Source organism: Aythya marila (assembly GCF_965140915.1).
Source record: "Aythya marila genome assembly, chromosome: 2".
Classification (NCBI taxonomy): domain Eukaryota; kingdom Metazoa; phylum Chordata; class Aves; order Anseriformes; family Anatidae; genus Aythya; species Aythya marila.
In genome coordinates this window covers 91,928,332-91,948,622 of record NC_139043.1, presented here as the reverse complement: position 1 = coordinate 91,948,622, position 20,291 = coordinate 91,928,332, and the positions used below count along the sequence as shown (strand labels likewise).

General features: G+C 37.7%; 1 protein-coding gene across 3 annotated transcripts in view; it reads right to left on the bottom strand.

Moving 5' to 3' along the window:
- LOC309874774 (poly(rC)-binding protein 3-like) overlaps positions 1-20,291 on the bottom strand; it is a 424,882-nt gene that overhangs the window by 396,790 nt on the left and 7,801 nt on the right. The window contains exon 3 of one of the 3 annotated variants that reach the window (XM_082753316.1): positions 15,228-15,365. The gene's annotated coding sequence lies outside the window, so the exon portion shown is untranslated. Of the gene's footprint in view, positions 1-9,025; positions 9,111-15,227; positions 15,366-20,291 lie in introns of those variants that run through there. The other 2 variants (XM_082753317.1, XM_082753318.1) reach the window with 2 other exon arrangements.

The window sequence follows — 20,291 nt, the reverse complement described above, 5'->3', positions numbered from 1 at the left end:
TGGGATTATCTTGACTACAGCAAACAAGCAGCATGCGTATTTTCCGTAAGGAAATACTGTTCTTGCTTCATAAAAGTTGTCATAGATAGGCTCTGTAACATCAAAACTCAAATCCGTCTTAAGAACATTATTCTTCCTACATATTGTCAAGTTTTATTTAATGCATCCAAGTTAATCCATAGTCATAGTTTATAAACACTCATGTGTTGATCTGTCAAATGTAAGATAAAACATACGTATAGTATTTTCAGAGAGAATATAAACTTGGGTTATACTTAAATATTTAGATATTACATTGCTTTGATACTTTTTCTTACTAGTAATTATATAATGAGCCTTCACAAGACACTCATATTGTGCTCAGCTGATGTCCAGTTTACTACATCTAATTCCAGAAAAAAATATCTTTAAAGTATCAGCCTAGATATCAAAGAGCAAAAGAGTATTTTCTCAAGTTTTACTTTTTGCCAAATACATGGAAAAATAAAGAGTAACACACCACTTGTCAACATCTGTAAAACAATTTAAAAATTGATTACCATATTAGATTTTTTCATTGTAGTCTAATTAGTTAGAGCAGTTGGTCATAAAACCACAAGGTTAAATGTAGAATATTTATTCCAGAATTTACGTCAGACATGCTTTTTTTTTTTTTTTCCTAAGAGTAAATATCCTTCAGTAGTATGATATTTTGTCCAAGAGTTTTTATGAACCCCAAACTCACTTTAATCAGCTGGACTAAAGATTAAGAACAGATCTTTTGATATTAACTGTGCTCTGTCCATAGAATTGTTTTTCTTTGAGCACAAAATGACAAGTTTCAAAACCTCTAAAGGTTTCTTGGAGTTGAACTAGAATAATCCATATTGCTCCCATGAAAAATATCTGAATATCTTGCTGATTGCAAGAAGGTTTTCTAAATATTTTCTCTCTTTAAACTCATAATTTAAATACTTAGAGAGTCAAAATCTTTTATGACTAATGTAGGCATCATTGCTTCTTATCCTCATCTCTTTCAATAAGAGATTAGCGTCTCTATTTTTTTTATAAGGAAAAACAACTGTGTGAATTGGACTCCTTTCACTTCCCCAGCTTCATTAGTTTTTACCTTTTTCTTTCTATTGACCCAAATACTGCCTGACAAGGATCAGCACCTCTCCAGCAAGTCAAAAAAATAAAAAAAATAAAATCAGTCTGCAAGAGAGAAGCTGTACACATCATTTGGAGGAAACTGTTAAAGGATGAAAGAAAGAAGCTCATGGGTTGGACTCAGGATGTTTAATAAACATTTAAGCAACTACAGCTTTGTCAGCCTGAATATCCAGCTTGTATTTTCACACGTGCACACATGATTCTGAACCAACACTTACTACATACAACCTACGGAAAAGATTTTAAGCTTTAAAAATGTTACAGGTTTTCTACATGTATTCATCTAGATTATTCCAGTACTGCTATAGCAATACTGGAATATCTAGATGAATACATCTTGAAGTCTGTATTTCAGATTTGAGAGTATCCAATTCCCCTTTTCAGATACGAGACATCTGGATTTTTTTGTTGGTTATTTTACACATATTAGCAGGATTTATGGTAATTCCAATACAGGAAGAAACCTAAATTATTGGTTGTCCATGTTGACGAAGTGGGAGAGAAGACCTTTTTAACATACCATCAAAGGAGGTGTTACTGAGGAGGCTTGGGCTACATAAAAAAAAGGGAAGTATTTCACCTTCACAGTTGAAGAGCATCACACAAACTAGTAATCAAAAGAAAGACTCAAAATGAGAAGGATGACTCCTAGACACAGTTTTAAAACCCACCCCTCAAGCTTCACTAATAAATACCATCTTCCTTCAAGTATCAAGCGCTTAAAAGCCATCACATTCCAAACACAGTATTCTAGATCTGGAAAGGGAATAGAGGTCGACCCTGTATCACCAGAGACAAACCCCCAAAACAGTTTTCCTAAAGGTAGATGATGATTCCTTCACTGCAGCAGTGCATAACATCAGCATTACTACCCTGTGAAACTCCAACAATTTAAATACTATAGGAATAGTACCTGTTGCAATTCTAAGTAAAAGAAAATAATAGCACTGCAGAACTTCACGAAGTTAAGCTATAAGTGAATGAAACATAATTAAAAATCACTCTCCAGCAACCCATAAGGTTTCCCTGCCATGACAGCAAGCATAGCCAAATAATACAAACTAAACTCTCATCATTCATGGCTGGTTTACAGAAGTCTTCAAGTAAACTTGTTATAGAATGATAGTGAAAAGGAAGTGGAGTGATATGAATTAAGAATGGCAGCATCAGACAGCACAGAATTGTTGATTAAGATGTAGATCCTGCATAAGTCCTACAAATTGAGGAGAAACATAATATTAGATTGGTCACACAGCCCTGAAGTAATTCCTTGGTTCTACAATCAAAGTAGCAACTGCAAGGATAAAGAACAGAAATTATATACAGTGACATCAAAAGGCACTAGCAGCTGCTCCTCAATGGGAACACAGACTCTGGACAGCATCCATCAGCTCTGCCCCCACAAAAGCACAATTTCACTGTGAGGTCCACACGTGCCAAGTCAAACAGCAGAAAGGGACTTGTAAGAACAACTCAGTAACAAAATTTGTTTTGTCCATTCATAAACCATTGAGGTGATGCACTCCAACAGAGCCATCATATCAGCAGATATAAACTAGATGAATATTATCATCATTTCAGAAAATGCAACTCTGCCATGAGAGTAAACAAATCAGTATTTCAAAACCCATAACACACAAAAGCTATGCATTTCATTTTCTGCCTTGGCAGATAAACCTATAAGCAGGACTTCCAATTACATAGGATGGTGTGGAAAAAACATTATACACAATCTCTTTCAACACCCTCTGTGGAACTTTGTTCTCTTTATAATTCACAGCAATAACAATCTCTGCATTCATTTCAGATGCATGTAGTGCAGAAATGGAATGTCTGCCCCACACTGGTCCACATAGCACACCAACTCATCTGAAGACTTTGGACCGTCTTGGCTGCTTTACCTCAGCTGAGCTATCTCACCTCTCCCAACAATCTGTGCCTCTGAGCAGCTCTGAACAGACATCACTTGCAAGCAAATGAATGTGCTTTCCCTTTTTCCAGTAAAAGGGAAAGTGTTTCTCTAGGCTCCACTGTCCCCTGTTCCAGCCCAGCTAATATTCTTTCATGTAAGGACCAGTTATTCTGAGTAAGGAACTCAGTTTGGGAGGTTGAGAGGAGTACACATTTTTAGTATGTATAAACTTAACTCTTACAATCACTATTGGCCTTGACTACCAGTACATTTTCTGGAGGATCCACTTTTTGGCACTTCCTTTTTTTTTTTTTTTTTTTTTTTTTTTTTAAATGTTCTGAAATTTTTATGCTTTTCCTGAAATACTTGTAGACAATTGTGAAACCTTTCCAAATAGTCTGCTACAAATAATTCTGTCATTCCGCAAAACTTTATAGACATTGTTAGCCTCTTCAGAAAAGAGATTGACTGAGAACATTAAATCGATAAAAGTCCAAGCTGATCCTTAACTTTAACGCAAGATTAAAAGTTGTCCTACAAGGGTTTTGAACATCTTTGCACTTCTTTCAAGGTCTTTGTAGAACTGATCAACCTTGAAAATTCTTTACCTGCTGTAGGTTAACGATATTACTTGAAAATTAACTAGTTGGTCAAATAGCAGGAAATATTATTCCACAGAAGCCATTAACAAAAAGTTTTACGCTATACAAGGTCCTTGTTCCAACTTCCTCTTCCTTGGCAGCAGCTAAGCAGCCCCGTTGCCATGTCAGACATCTTCTTTAAGTAGCTGAAAAGAGCATCTCGTCTGATATACTACTGGTTTGCCAACAATAAACTTCTGCCTTCAAGTCTTGGAAGGAGTTCAAGAATTCATGAGTTTTGCAAAATTAAGTGTAGAATCAGCCCTTCACATCTACTCTTCTAGAAGATAAGGTCATTTTGTACAATTAGGTCCGTGCATACTCTCCACTTAACATATTGTTATCAAATGATGAAGGCAAAAGATAAGACCTAACAAGTGGCTACTATTATATTCTAGTCTATTCTCATTATATATATATATATAAGGCCATGCACTCATAGACAGCAACACAAGTTACCACAATAAATTATAAATTAATCTGCACGTCAGAAAGAATGGGATTATTCTGATTAAGTGAAACATTTGAAAGGTCATGGTTTGTTAAGCATCACAAAATAAAATCTGAGAAAGTTTCACAGGCATCAGAGGAGTAAATTGTTTAAGCTAAAGGACCATTTCACCAGTAAAATAAATATGAGTAAACTAGCTTTAAGTTTGTATTAGACAAAAATTAGAAGAGTGATCACAAAAGTTCAGCTAGGGAACAACCAGCCTGCAACTACGCAAAGAGCCCTGCCAAACTGAAGATGGACTACGGCAGTCTTATGAAAGGGATTTATACAGTACAGCAGCTGTGATGGCAAGAGGGATGGCAGTATGACTCAGGAGGTCTCTTCCATTCCTATATTCCTAATTTAAATTTCTACTAAATAGTAGAGGTCACGCTGATCAAAGAACAAATAGCACTGGTGTTCACATAATTTAAGATATAGCTTCAGAGCTCACCTCTACTTTTCCCCACCTCACCCACACCTCAACCTACTCTGCCTTTATCTAACTTCAAGCCACTACTGTCCCCAGAGAAACTAAAAAACCCTATTATTTTCTTCTAGTAAGTCACCTCCACCACAATACTGAAAAAAGAAAAAAAAGACAGCTTCCAATCCCTCTTCTTTCTTTACCGCAGAGAGGATACCAAAACAATTGTACAGCTGAAAACAATTTCAAAACCACTCTGGTGAAACTCTCCCTTTAGGAAATCAAATACATAGGTATATTTTTGATATCATTACAATAACTAGTTACAAGATAGAAAATGCACCCTATTGTTATTTATAAGGCAGTTTAATCTCACCAGAAGAGTTTGCTTTCCTTGCTTTAGTAGAGCTCCATAGGAAAATGACCTCTGGTGCTGGCTGTTAAGAACCAGGAAGGAGCCGGCTGTAATGGGAAGGCAGCTTTCACCTGGGCCTTGCAGGAAAGCTCTCCTACTCTTTGGGAGGAGAGACAAGTATCAGAATTAAGAAAGCAAAGGAGTAGCAACTGTGGAGGTGGCACTGATACTCAGAAAAATGGATCCCCAAAGAAATTTTTTAAGGAAGCTTGTATGAACTTGCTAAGAGCATATGTTACCTAAGTAAAATAAAAAATACATGAAACAGCTGCAGTGTCTGCATTGAGGTGTGAACTACCATAAGAGTGGAAATACAGAAAGGCTATACTGAAGAAAAAAAAAAAAAAGAATGAACACTCACATAGGTCCATTAAAAACACACACACCAAAACTCAGACAAATAACCCTTGCTGAACAGCAGGTAGGACCCTGAAGCACATCTAACTCTCAAATACTATAGGGTTAGATCCAAAGAGGAGTGCCATGCCACTGCCACTTCGTCTTTGTTGCGCTGCTTTACACTGCATTCAGGAGGGAAGAGGCAGGGACATGTGGCATGTGGGGCTGGATAAAGCCTGTGCTTTACAGAGATGCATGTGCAATGGTTGCCAGTAACAGCAGGTGGAAGATTTCCTCTGTGGCAAAGGGTGGTAAGAAGCTTTGTGTTCTCTGGCCAAGAGAGAGGAGTTTAATAAGTCCAAAGAAATGGGGGTTGGAGCTGATAGGGTAAGGGAGAGTATTGTATACTGTGTGGTGTTATGGTTAGAGAGATGTGTTAATTACATGGTGCTTCAAAAGGTGTTTTGGGCCTGATTAAAGAGAAAAAAATAATTTAGGCAATTTAGTGGGGGGAAAAATATTATTTAAAGGAGTAGAAGGTGATTCAGGAGAGCCATCACATCCTCTCACTTTCAGCTTGTTCTCTGGTGAAGCCAGATTTCTTTAAATGACCAAAGTAACCTTTTTTTTTTTTTTTTTTTTTTTCCAATTAAAGTCTTGAATGGAAAAAATGCAACTATTTGATCCTTGTTGCAGATGGAGCCTGAATTCAGTACTCTTGCGAGAAGATGTTGGAAGGCAATTTGCATGGGTTGCTAGTGCAAGGGGAACAGTATTTGCATAACTAACCTTTTGCCTTTCATATGACTAAGCACTAAAAGGCTCATTGGGTCTTTTAGTCAGTGAACCCAAGAAATTCACCGAAAGAGTAAAAAAAAAAAAAAAACTAGGAGGGAAAAAAATTGAATGACTTTTTATGATTCCCCTTGTAGCTTGAAGCTAGTCCAGAACTCACTGAAAACAATACTGTCAGCATTGGAACCCCATTATGAAGAAAGAACATAATCCGTTAAAAGGGAAAGGACAGGTAAAGCATCCCCCCAAAACATTGCTGACCACGGTGAGAAGGTATATAATGACAACACAGTTGTTTTCTGGATGAATGATTTTCCTAGAAAATATGTTATTTAAGGTGTTCTCAGATGCAAAAAGAAATCATTGCTGCTCTTAACCAAGTTCTTCCCCGCTAATTGCAATACAGCTGCTATTAGCCAATTCCCTAGGCCCCTCCAGCTTCCACAGTGATTTGAAACCCTGATAATGTTTTTCATTTTGTTTCTTCTGTAGACAGAAGCAAAAGCATTTCCTTTCCAACAGCATGACACAGGCTACAGACAGCCTGACGCCAAAGCTCTCTGCAAATCAATATATTTAATGCATTTGAAGTCAGTAAAATCTCCCAGGCTAGTCCAGGGCTGCCTGAGGAAAAAGAAAGCCAAAATGCTAGAGAGCTGTGTGGATATGGATTTAATATTCCATTTGCTTACTTAAGGATCTCTTGATTTTAACAAAAACAAATTTAAAATACCTTGGGTTGTAATTTAGAGGCTTTGTTTGTTTGTTTGTTTTTCCCTTCATAATATTTTTGTGACTCTGAAGAAGAAAATGAAAGAAGTGAGTGGCATAAGATATATTCAAGCCCAGGTTAGCAGGAGGTATATTTACAGGCATATGGATGAAGGAGGGAATAAATCCCAAAGATTATGGGAACAAAAATATTCCCAAATCTATCACACCACTTCACTTTCTCCCTCATTTATTTTGTTCACTTTCTTCCGTCACTCTGGTCTTTTTATGGGCTTTCGTCATTTACTTAAGATACCCCTTTTTTTCATTAACCTTCATTCTTTATCACTGCAAAGCCTCTTTCTTACCCATCCATGAAGTTTTACTGCCTCTTAAACACACAAGCCAGAGGCAGTCACTGAAGTGAGGAAGCCAGTCTTTCCCCTAGCAAACCCACCAGAAATGTTCTCCTTCCATTCAGCCTCAAAAAATCCCCAGGGATTTCCATTCACTCCACCTTCTTCCTCCCTCCTCCCACTATCCCGTACAGTATATCCAGGGGAAAAAAAAGGAATAAGCCTCACTGAAACAGCTGCCAGATTTTCAATATCACTTTGTATTTATCAACAAACATGATTATGTACTAGGCTAGCCAGTAAACTCTATCAAACCCAAGTGCAATTTCTACCTTGCTGCCAGTCTTTAAAAGCTGCTAAATAATGGTACCCCAAGTTCACTATTTGGCTTGTAAAATATTTTTATTTGTAAGCATTTTTATTGCTTGCAAGTGGAAAAGCAACATAATAAATTTCAGCTCTGTGTACAACTTTGGGCTGCCAGAAACAGTGAATAAAATAACATTTCCACCTTAACATGCTATTAACCACGATACTCAAACCCACGTTGCTTCGAGTACAAATATTAATTATTTCTTGCTAATATTTCAGCAAGATTGAATGCAATTATTTCATCAAAGTAGATGCAGTAGGAGGTAAGCAAGGAGAGGTAGCTGCTCCTAGTTTATGGGAAATAAAAAATTGAGTCTTTCACTCAGTTGTTTTTTTCTTGTATGGATTAGGAGGTTAGAAAGAGAAATGTTGCCTTTCTTTTACATCAAATGGTCTAGTTATGAAGTTCCAGACCACTTGTGCTGCTTTCCCTAATACTGTAAGTCTTAGTTGTTCCAATAAAATTTTAAGTCTTTACACTTTTCGACAAGTTATAGTATCTTTTATAGGGTTCTTATTAAAAATCTGGAAAGTGAAGATCAGGGCATATCACATAATTATTACATCATTTATTTCTCTCTCTGAGTGCATACCATTCTGTGCAAACCTTCATTCTGGTGCATTACAGTGCTACCAGAGGGTGAGATCCCTACCACTAATCCCAAGACAGCCTGACTCCAACAGCTCTGGGGAATGTATACTGTATTTGTAGCAAATGGGAGCACGTGAATTACATTGTCTGGATTCAGCACAGCAGAATAGGAAAGAATTAAAGGAACAGCTTCACTGTCTCTCTATTTTGAGCAATGTTGCCTTGTCTGAAATGGCAGAAACCAGCTGTGGGCACTGTGCCCTGGGATCAGGTCTGCCTGATGCCTTGTCAGAGGTTTTGGGCAGCAGCCCAGCTTACTGCATGGCCCTGCTTTCCAAGTCAAACTGCAGATTCACTGCCTCAGCCAGAAGCTTTACAAGACACCTATCAAAGTTCCTAAAGAACCCAGCGATCAAAAAAGTGGTAATCACATCTCAGAAAAAAAAAAAATAATAAATGTCTTCAAGCAGATCCTAAGGCCTCTCCTGGCTTGAGGTTCTTATGATGGAAAAGTTAAGCCTAGAAGCAAGTAGTCAATAAAAAATCACAAACTCATTCACATCACAGCACTAAATATTCTCTGCATATTCTTCTCTTCAAAACAATTATTCTTTTCTAGCCACTTGCCCCTGCTATTCAGCAATGCAAAATGGAATATATATGCATTTTAGAAAGCAAGGACCATTTCCCTATTCTTTCTTGTGAAAACAGAAAACAGTTTTAGTCCATGCTTTCTGAAGAAATAACAGTAACATTGCATAAGAGCTGCACGCTGAAAAGGCAAAAAGATGTACTGTGATACACATAAAGACTATCTTACCAGGACTCCACTATGGGCAGCAAAGCTTCTGTTTTGAACTTGCATCCCCAGGGATCTCATAATTAATTGTAGCATCAGCAGGTCTCAAACTTTGCATGTGGTTTCCAAGTCCATGAAAATGTCTGTTCTATCTCCTAAATTTAAATATGGTATATTTAACACTGTAGCATCTAGACAGTCCAACCAATACTGAGTCAGGCATATGAAAGAAAAATAATACTCTGCCTACAAACATATACTCTTTCATATGCCTGTAATGTAGGTAAAAAATCCACTATGGTCCATCAGCATGTGGACAAGGGGCCAATTTCCTCTGCTGTATATTGGAATGGTTCAACAAGCTGACTTCAAATAACCTGTGTCATTTCATCCCAGCAAAGAGTTTGCCCCGAGGGTCTTGCTTTTGATCATAAACACCAAAGGGTTCAATCATCAGGTTCAAATGAATTAGCACACTAGGTTTCTATGGCTCAGAAAAAATAAAATCTGTTAAGTCTTCTGTGAAAAGAAGGCATTTGATAAATGAAAAACAAACAAACAAAATAAAACCTGAGTGTAGTCAAAATAAATGTGTATATGACAGTTCCAAATTACAAATTATTTGCTCCTAAGCACATAAGTGGCTAAATATTGCAGGTGGAAGGACATCGCAATGCTCTTTTGGAAGCTTCTTATGGGGAAGGCAAATGCTGCACTCTAAACTCTGGCTCACACAAGAAAGCCCACTGAAATCACTAGGACCACTCACCTCACTGTGAGGTGACCTACACCTGCAGTTCCCAGTACAGGGGAACACAGCTAAGCCATCCTAAAGGGCAGCAGATGCTACACTTATTTTTTGTACCTGTGGCAAAGAAATATGAGTTAAACTCAGAATTTCAACACACAAGAGGTGAATAAAAGGGTACAACATAATAGTGCTGTAGACCTGGATTAGTTTCACGTTTAATTATTTTTCTGAAGGAGTGGTAATGACCAACCATTACTTAGGTCATTACTTAGGAGGAAAGCTCTTAGGAAATTTTGAGGGACCTCTGATCCAAATGAGGACTGCAATGGCAGGGAAAATGCCAGGCTGCCAATTAAAGATCTGGAGATTGAGTAGAGTAACAGGAACTTTTTATTTGGACTGCTAGATTTTAAACTAGCTATTATCACTCAAGGAAGAAAACAACAGAACTTCATTGTGATTAAGTTCCCTCCCTAAAACAAACACACATTGCTCTAAATGCAGCAATACCATCCCCAAACAATAATATTAAGAAACGCAGTACTGGAGTTACAACTTTTTATAACTTTCTGGAACACCATGTTCTTGCTGGTTACATATCTTAAAACACTGTGGCAAGAAAGAAGGGAAAAAAAAAAAAAAAAAAAAAAAAAAAAAAAAAAAAAGAGGAACAATAGCTGAAAAACAGCAGAACACTAGGGTAATGAAAACCTTGCCCAAAAGACAGAGATGAACTGCAAAAAGACAAAATAGATGTCCTTTTCTCTATGAACATTTCTCAAAAAAAACGACCTTTTATTCTTTTATTTCTGCTACAATTCTGTGAAGATCTTCTCAGAAGTTTCTGTTGTAATTGTTGCAGAGTATTAAAAGAAAATGGCCTCAGTATTTTCACTGAGACAATGAATAAGAAGGAACGCAGTAATATTGTCCAGCAATATGGAGAATGTAAATTACAACGCCTTCAACAGAGCATAATCAAACCATATTGAACACAGCTGCAAACTGTCATTGAGTGTATCTATAAGCCATACGAAGGATAAAATAATGAAGGCAAGGCAACTTATTTCTTCCACCCAGGCTAACAGTACTAGGTTACGTTAACATGGGAGTGAATTCAGACTCCCAACTGGAAATTATTTCATCCTGCAATAGTCTGGAAAAGAACAGCAACTCATGTGAAACGACTCTAAGAGGAGAATTTTAGTACCATATGTGGGTAGGAAAAGAAGTCTTATTTCTTTAAGTGGGTTCTTGGTCAAGAGGAAATTTAGACCACATACAAATTTACTTGTCTGAATATGAAAACTGTCAGCAAGAAACTTTCGTTCAATGGATACTGAAGCTTATTTCTCATTACTTCTTACTCTGTGAAGTCCCACAAACATCTCCACCTCAGCAGCAAGGATCTCATCTCACATTCAGGAACGCCTGTGATCCTGAAACAACACCTAAGCCCCAGAGTCTTAGATCTACTCAGCATGCACTTAACAGGCACAGTCAGACTTGCACTCCTTGGAAAACACACTTTTTTTCTAGGGTCCAGCCAGAAGAAGCACTATCCTGTATTACACAAATGTACAGCTCACATTCAGGCTCTCCTCAGCCTAAGTTGTCATGGACACCCTCTTCCCAGCAGAACTACAAGCTAGACTGGAAAATGGGGGTGCAGAATGGTCCACTGGTCCCGATGCAGTCACGCCAGCATGAAGTAAGGTGGACATTTCACACAGTTGGCTGAAACCCTTATGAGAGGAAAGCACAGCCCTGGGCAACTTGGCAAGGAAGAGAAGCCCCAGGCTTTAGGGATATTGATGCCAGCAGCATGTCAAATGGGGCTTGGAACAGGCTTCAGGGCAGGTTCCCTAACTCAGACTTGTTGACATCAAGTGACTGTGAAGTCTCACTCTGCCCCCATGAACCCTGCATCCTCATCAGCCTGCCTGCAACAAGAGAGGTGTCCATAGCCCAAAGTTTAGAGCACCCTTCTTCAGGGGGTCTACGTTTGAGCCTCCCCAGGCTGAGGCCAGCACAGACCCTGTGGGTGTGTGTTTGCCTTCCTGGGTGAGGGCATGAGCAATGAGCTCCCACATAAGCAGGAGGCAGCAATGACAGCAGCCAAACCTAATGAGGCCTTTACAAAAAACCTGCTGGGGGAACCTACCTCCGGAGAAGGGTCTGGACTCCGCAGCTTGTAGGCACTGGGTTGTGTTCAGCCTTTGCTAGGGGCTATTTCAAGGCAGGTTCTGCTGTGTTTGCAGGTTTCCACCCAATCCTGGCATGCACTTCACAGGCAGATAGTGTGTCCCAGCCCAATGTCTTTATTGAGCCTTCCTGGGTCTGGCTGCTGAAGACACCTGTTTCAGCCCTAAATATGACAGCAGAGAAACACAGAGACTACATCCTTCCCTTTGTTCTTACACATAAAGCATTTCTGGCCCAACACTGTAAATATTTCACAATTCTCCCACCAACTGCAATGGGAAGTGTATTGCATCTGCTATATTTTGATTTAACTCCCTTCCGTACCTTGCAGCTGAGGACAGAAATGTTCTCCTTGTGATAAATTTCCTTAGCATAAGATTACAGACACTAAAGAAAAGAACAAATGTTAGAAAAAAAAAAAAAAAAAAGAGTGCATTACTTAGACAAAATAATGGAAACCATAAATCACTGCACTGACAGGATTAAATGTGAAACCTTTAATTATACATTTAATCATTTACCAACTTGTTATTTTCCCTGTAGTAATGCTCATGAAGCTTCAATAAGATCTGAGTTTGAGGATGACTGTATTATATACATGGATTGCAAACGCAATACACATATAAATGGTTTTAAGAATAAAGTTAATACTAACTTCAATCTTCAATTATGTCGACACCTATACTGAGCATCTTTATTGTTTGCAGTCATACTGGCCCTCACTTAATGACATGACAATGTCATTGCATGTCAACCTATCTCCACTGTACAGATATTATATAAAATGAAGTAGAACTAAAGGAAAATTAGTGGTGATTCAGAAACTACACTACCATATTAAAACCAGAGAGTGTAATTGCATTGCTGAAGAAGACATTGTGTTATTTATGAAGTACGGACAAACCTGTGCCCACAGGCTATATTTGCTCTACTGCCTTTCCACACAGAGGCAAGAAACAGCTGCTAGAGCAGAAAAATGACTCCCCAGTCCCTCAGCACCTTTTCCTATGAATCCCAGTGTCCAACAGCAGAGAGCAGGGCTAGCTTTGTGGTTGCCATTGGGTTCAGGATAGGTGAAGAAATAATACAATTTCTGAAAAAAATTCTGTGCACCAGCATAATCTTTCAGCACTTTCAAAACAACATTTATTGAAAACAAGCTCCCCCCCCCTCCAGCCACTTTCCCCTCCCCCCTCAAAAAAAAAAAAAAAAAAAAAAAAAAAAAAAAAAAGGCAAATTACCTTTCTTCTAACTGGAGACTAAGGCAAAATCCAGACAGACTTCATGTTTACACAGACCCCCTCAAAGAACACACAGCATGAAAAAGCAAACTTTCTTCAAAGTCGAAACATTGCTTATATGTTAACAAAAACAGCCTAATATTATACTAAACACATCATCTAGTAACAATTGTAAAGGCACTATTTTATGGCTGGATATTGTATTGCATATCAGAGAGCTGTTGGCAGGAAAATATCTGTCCTCTGGAGCACCCTTTGTTTTGTTCTATCGTGTTGCAGGCTCTGGCAAATTGCCTTAAGATTCCTAGCTGGGGTGGGCTGTCACACAGCTAAAATAATTCAGCAGCTTTACCTTTTCTTAAAAAAAAACAACAATGTTGACCGGACTTGTGTTACAGGGAAGATGGGTTCATTATACTCATTCAGCTTAGGCTTTTTGCCCAGCACAGAACACAGAGAGAGACAGGGAGCCTGCCAATGTTAAGGGTGAAAAGATGAGCAATACCAAATACAGTGGAAATGTGCACTTAGGGTGACTTTCAGCCATCCTAATGGAGGAGTGAAACATTTTTATTATGTATTTTATGGAGACACAAACTACTAGACAGATTACTCTGAGATAATCTTCAGGTTTGGGTTGGATTTTCTGCCATGTTATATGTTTGGAATTGAATCATCTTGTTGAAAATTAAGTCATTATCTGCACATGGGACTCTTGAATCTCTTGGAATGGCTTGCTATAAACTGGAGGAAGTGCTCCACATCCTGCTAATGTCTCTACCTCTACAACATTTTGGAGTAGGCAAACCCAGAAAGAAAAAGGGATCATATAATTAGGTTTTGGCTATCACATAAATCACATTCTTAACTAGGTGATTTTTCCATTGCACTTCATAAGCAAGAAAAAAATTGCCTGGGGAAGACAGGGAACACATGCCCAGATCTGTAGGACTCTAAGTACACCACACACTGGTAAAAATGATTTTTCTTTTCTCTTTTGGATCTTTTTTGGAATTGTGATGTGTTTGGATAGATTCAGTAATATTTCTGTATCACCTATCCAATACGAAAAGAGCCTTATGAGAAGCTCGACGTAAGCCAGCAATGTGTGCTTGTGGCCCATAAAGCCGACCATATCAAAAGCCGGCTGCATCAAAAAAAAGCATGGCCAGCAGGGTGAGAGAGGTGATTCTCCCCTCTCTGCTCTCCTCTCATGAGACCCCACCTGGAGCCCTGCGTTCAGTTCTGAGGGCCCCAGCACAGGAAGGACATAGATGTATTAGAATGAGTCCAGAGGAGGGCCACAAAGATGAACAAGGGGCTGGATCACCTCTCCTATGAAGACAGGCTGAGGGAGTTGGGGTTGTTCAGCCTGGAGAAGAGAAGGCTCCGTGGAGACCTTATAGTGGCCTTCCAGTACTTAGAGAGTGCCTACAGGAAAGCTGGGGAGAGACTACTGTCAGGGAGTGTAGGGATAGGAGAAGGAGAAATGGCTTTAAACTAGGAGAAGATAGGTTTAGATTAGATGTAAGGAGGAAAGTCTTCACGTAGAGGGTGCTGAGGCACTGGCACAGGCTTCCCAGAGAAGCTGTGGATGCCCCATCCCTGGAGATGCTCAAGGCCAGGCTGGATGGGGCTTTGGGCAACCTGGTCTGGTGGGAGGTGTCCCTGCCCATGGCTGGGGCTTGGAACTAGGTGATCTTTAAGGTCCCTTCCAACACAAATCATTCTATCATTTTATGATTAACAGCACCATGTAGCAAAACCAAACCAAAAAGAAACAAACAAACAAAAAACAAAAACTGTATTAAATCCATGTTCTAGGCTTAAACTGAAAATATAGGAGGTGTCTGTCTTTATACTTCTACACACATGTGAGACAACACGTTTCCTCCTGGAAATGGGGGAAGATTTTATAATCTTTTTCTCAAAAAATAATGGAGAGGAAATTCCTGAAGCACCTCTTAAAACAGGTTCATTTGTTGTGTACCTAATGCAAAACTGAGACTCAGGTGCATTTACTCACCCTTCCAGCAAGATGATCTGTAGGTCTTCAGAGTTGTTCTTTCTTTCCTTTCTCTAGTCCACTTACGCATCAGGTGCCTTAGAGATAAGGGACAGCCAAGTGAATTTACGTTTCTTGCTCTGGGTTTAAGATGTTTTCCTGTGACAGAGAGGATACAGAGACCAAATATGGTGTATGAAGACTTTCAAACAATTGTTTTCAATCATTAGCATAATTCAAGTAGTTCCTACATCCTGCTTTCAACAGTACCCAATACTGAGGAGTAAAAACTCCAATAGACAGTTTCTGAATAAGCTGTCCACAGGAATCATTGCTTAAGAAGTGCTAGAATCTTTTATGTTGCCCTATTTAGTTGTGGAGAAAGAATACATGTGAAGAGAATTTCCAAAATTTTCCTCAATAGTTTCTTATAGCAGTAAGTTCTACTATGTATTTGTGCACATTTCAAATATGCTTTTCTTTCATCTTTATTAAACACATGTATTCTTAAAATTTCTATCCCACCGTTCATGTACTACAGCAACGGTCATGATCTTTTCTGAAATATCCATTCAGTCCCCCTATTCATGGCATGTTTTCTTTCCTGTGCCTTCTCTTCTACTTTCTTTTCACTCCAGAATGTCCTCCTTAAAGATTACTCATTTGTGTGTGTGTGTTTTTGAACACCTACAGACTCTTCCTCATTTGGTATGAGTTGATCAGACCTCATTTTCCCTATTTTCCACTGTGTACCACTAGGTGAGTTATGGGAGACCAGTTAAATATTAGAATCATCTATGGCACTTTTCTGCCTTTTTTTTTTCTTTTTTTTTTTTTTTTTTTTTTTTTTCCCGCTACATGAAACTGGTGCATCTGGTAGAAAATTAAAAGATAAGATGTTGAAACATACAGAAGAATCACTTCTTCTATGACCACTGTGCTGCTTGGTTCAAGTGGAGAAAAGGAAACATGCAACCACCCCAAATATATTGTAGTTAATAACATTATTAAAAACAGAAATAAGAAAACATCTAGCTTTGAGAATTTCAGAGCTCCCCTGAATAATTTTTCCAAATTGTCAGCTGAATAGCCAAGAGACTAGAATAGTTCAGAAGAAAAAAAAAAAATCAAGAATGGGTAATTATTTTCATTGCCTCACAAAGCCTAAAAAGAAAAAGGACTTACTCTCACTAGGGGTAACTTTGGAAGTAAAATTGCAAAAATCTCTTCAGAGATTTTTCTATTAAAGGTCATGGGTATCAAAATCTATAGTCCCACTTTAGATCCATTATAAAGCTACTATAAATAAAGTCTTCTATATGGCACCTTGTCATTGATTCCCACTTCAGTGTACTCAGTATTGCAGACACAGGGAATTCTTAAAATAAACAGCAGTATTCTCTACTTACTGCACTTAAAGGGAGTCAGGAATTCTGTACTTTTATTTTAAGATATTCATTGCAATTGCTCATTGAGAAAATTATTTTATTACTGTTTAGATGAACACAGCTACTATATCAAAATATAGTGTAACTATGACAACAGTAATTCACAGTTTACCCCTCTGTTTACCACAAAGCAAATTAAGTCATTTTACAAAATTATTTCTTAATAGTAAAGAGATGAAAATTCCGAAGCAGCAGTGTTAACATTTATTGTTCTTAGAACTAGTCCAATATCTTCTATGACAATTTTAAATAAATCAATATACCTTTCTTGGATAAAACAGATCATACAACTGGAAAATATAGTACATAATCTACTGAAGCTATTAGAGAACTCCTGGTGATTTTTCAGAAGTTCTGGCTAGGAAGAAAAATTCCCAGAAAAAAGTCAAAATACTTGAAAACTTCCAAACACTTTTAAAATAATTTGTAGCAAACTTACTCATATACAAATGAAATCTCATTTTAAAAAAGTAGGAATACAATATTTTTATATCTTTCAGAAAACATTACCTTGTTTTGCTAAAAGAGATTTTGGGAACTGAAGATGGGAAGGGTGAGAAGTAAGAGAAATAATCTTGAAAATCAAAGCCTATCATTTGGATTGACTTTTTTGACAGCTCAGACTGAATGGTTTCTCTTGAAAGCCAAGAGAGCAAAGGGGCCCAGAAAAGTAAGCTGCTTGCTGAGGATAGCACACATGGATCACCAAATGCAGAAGATCAGCATGGACAGGCAGATTCCAAAGAGGCAGGGAGGGTTACTTGGGAACATCATTGCTCTGGCCAGCTTGGGTGGAATTAGGGAAGCTGGACTTCACCTGGCCTTGAAACAGGTGAGAGACTTGGGCAACAACCAAACGAGATTATAGGGGAACATTGGCAGCAAAAGGAAGACTGACAAATGGTTTTCTGGCAGACGCTGATGAATCTCCATCCTTGGAGATATTCAAAATTCAACTGAACGAGGCCCTGACCAACCTGATCTAACTTTGTCTTGCTTGGGCTAGGATGTTGTTGATGGCATCCAAAGATCCATTGTATCCAACATGATTCTGAGATTCTGTGAAATATTTTATTTACCTGCAGTTTTCTTCTTTCTGAATAAAAGAAGGGTGAAGGTTAAAAGAAATTGTGAAAACCAGAAAAAAAAAAATATTTAAAGTAAGAATTTATCTCATATTTAATATTTTTCTGGAAAAAAAAAAAAAAAAAAAAGAGATGCTGAATTTTTTACTAGAAAATAGTGTGAGTGGGTAAAACCATCAGACCAGTACTAATTGTATTTTTTTTAAATCTTTTGTTCTCCATTATCTATATGAAACCTTGTTCTGGTTTTTGGCTTTTTTTTTTTTTTTTTCATTTTTTTCCCCTTTTGTTGAGTTAATGCAGACTGATAAAACAAGATTAACTGATGGCCTAGTTCTCATTGGATACTTGACTGATATAAGTAAACTCCAAGACTAAGTATGTTAACGAGAATAGATTAGCACAGTTTGGTAGGCAGCTTTCTCTGTGCCACATATCAGCAGTTCACAATCAACACTATAGTGTTGTGTATTATAATACATAAGAATACACAAGAATAGATGGGACATGAAGACTTCACAAAAGTACTTGAAAGGAGTGAACTGTGGAGTGCTTATAGGGGCCTTTAATTTCTCCTGTTCTCCTGGGCAGAAAGCTTTCTCTGTGTCATGGGATGGCACTGGTATATGGGCCCTATCATTTTTTCCAGGTGCATGCTGCATCTGTTTCTCCCTCTTTGCCTCTACATGTTTACCTAAGAAAAGGTAAGAATTTAGCTCCATACACTGTTCAAGCTTGAGTAAGCAGCTTAATTATTCAGACGAAATACCATTGATTTAGAGGTGTCTGAAGAAATGAAATTCAGGCTTGCTAACATCATTGAGAAGGACAGCCTACCTTCCTAAGGAATTTCCAGTTGTGTTACTTACATTGTTCTTTTATTTTAGAGTCATATGATACAATACAGCACAACTTCTGGCATTACACACACAGAGCTTCTTTTGAAATCACAGGACTTTGTTTAAGATCTGCTTCCTCTGATTTCAAAAACAAATTATGTGCACCCGAGGACAATATATGAATCAGGGAAGCTGATAGAATTGATACAACAAGAAAACGGCATGCTCAATTAAGCATCCACTAAAATGAATAGGGCCATATACGTCTATGAATGTGCTACCCTTAAATGTGGAGTAAATCACACTCTTCAATGTTGTCTTCTTTTTACACCATAACATCAGTTTTTTTTTAATATCACTCTACAGAGTCATTTTGAAGCAAACTATGTCTTTTTTTTTTTTTTTTTTTCTTCAGTCTTTCCAAGTTTAAGTATTTAGACAATGGACAATCATCTCCAGCATTCACTTCTATCATAGCAGACATGCTACAGAATAGAAACATTATATACTAGAAGGCAATTTCCCAGAATATAAATGGACATTATTACTTGTTTTGCTAGTCTTATAATAGTTGAACACCAATGAGTTGTGGATACAACAAATATCCAAAACCGGCTACTGAAAAAGACCTAAAATTAAGTTCTTAACAGATAATATCTAATGCTGTACACTCCTACTCTTTATGTGTACACTCCTACTCTTTATGTTACAAACAGTATGTAATTTATAGTTACGTAGAAGAAACTGGTATTTAAAACTCTTACATTTATCAAAAAGAAAAAAAAAAAAAGAAAGAAAGAAAGAAAGAAAGAAAGAAAGAAAGAAAGAAAGAAAGAAAGAAAGAAAGAAAGAAAGAAAGAAAGAGAGAGAGAAAGAAAGAGAGAAAGAAAGAGAGAAAGAAAGAGAGAAAGAAAGGAAGAGAGAAAAATGTTACAGAAAGCAGTGCCTTCCCATAAGAGATTTACAATTGATTAAATAGGATGGCTTGTCCTAAAACACTTACATGATTGCATGCAAAGAAAACAGATGGTCTGTGTTACAGTAATTTGATTTCTTCCAGTAAACATTACTCATTATATAGAAAATGCTTATGTTGATCTCTTCCAGAATGATGTGTGCACTTTGCATCTCTTTTTAAATGAAGCCTGTAATTCTGTTCAAGAAACAGCACAGTAGCTCTGGTTTCCCAACAAATCAAATAAAATCAGGTAGTCTAATGCATCATTCTTCACTTAAGAGCCTGACAACACAGAGATTCATTTTAACTTTTCACTCTCCCAAAAGTGCTTAACATAATACTATGATCCTTTCTCATTTGCTCCTTTTGTAATGCTTCTTTATACTCAAAAAAGAGCATCACTTTTACTTTCACCTCTGTTTAAGAGAAGTGTCATAAACCTAAATACAGTATCTATTCTCTTCTGATTGCATCCAGCATTCTTCTTCTTATACAGCTACAGGTATGTAAGAAAGGAAACCATTTTACTGATACGTCTCCACCTACCTACTTCAAATTTTGTTCAATTGTTTGACTCAAACCAAAAGCACTGTTCAGGAAACTTCAGTTCTCAGATTTCCCTGAACTAATTCTTCTCAAGCTTTATGTTCCCAAACACTGGATGCAATGTGATCTGCCCTTGTAAGGCAGACAACCCTCACAATGTTGTCTAAAACATTCAAGTCCTTGGGATCAAATCATGGATGAGGACTCTG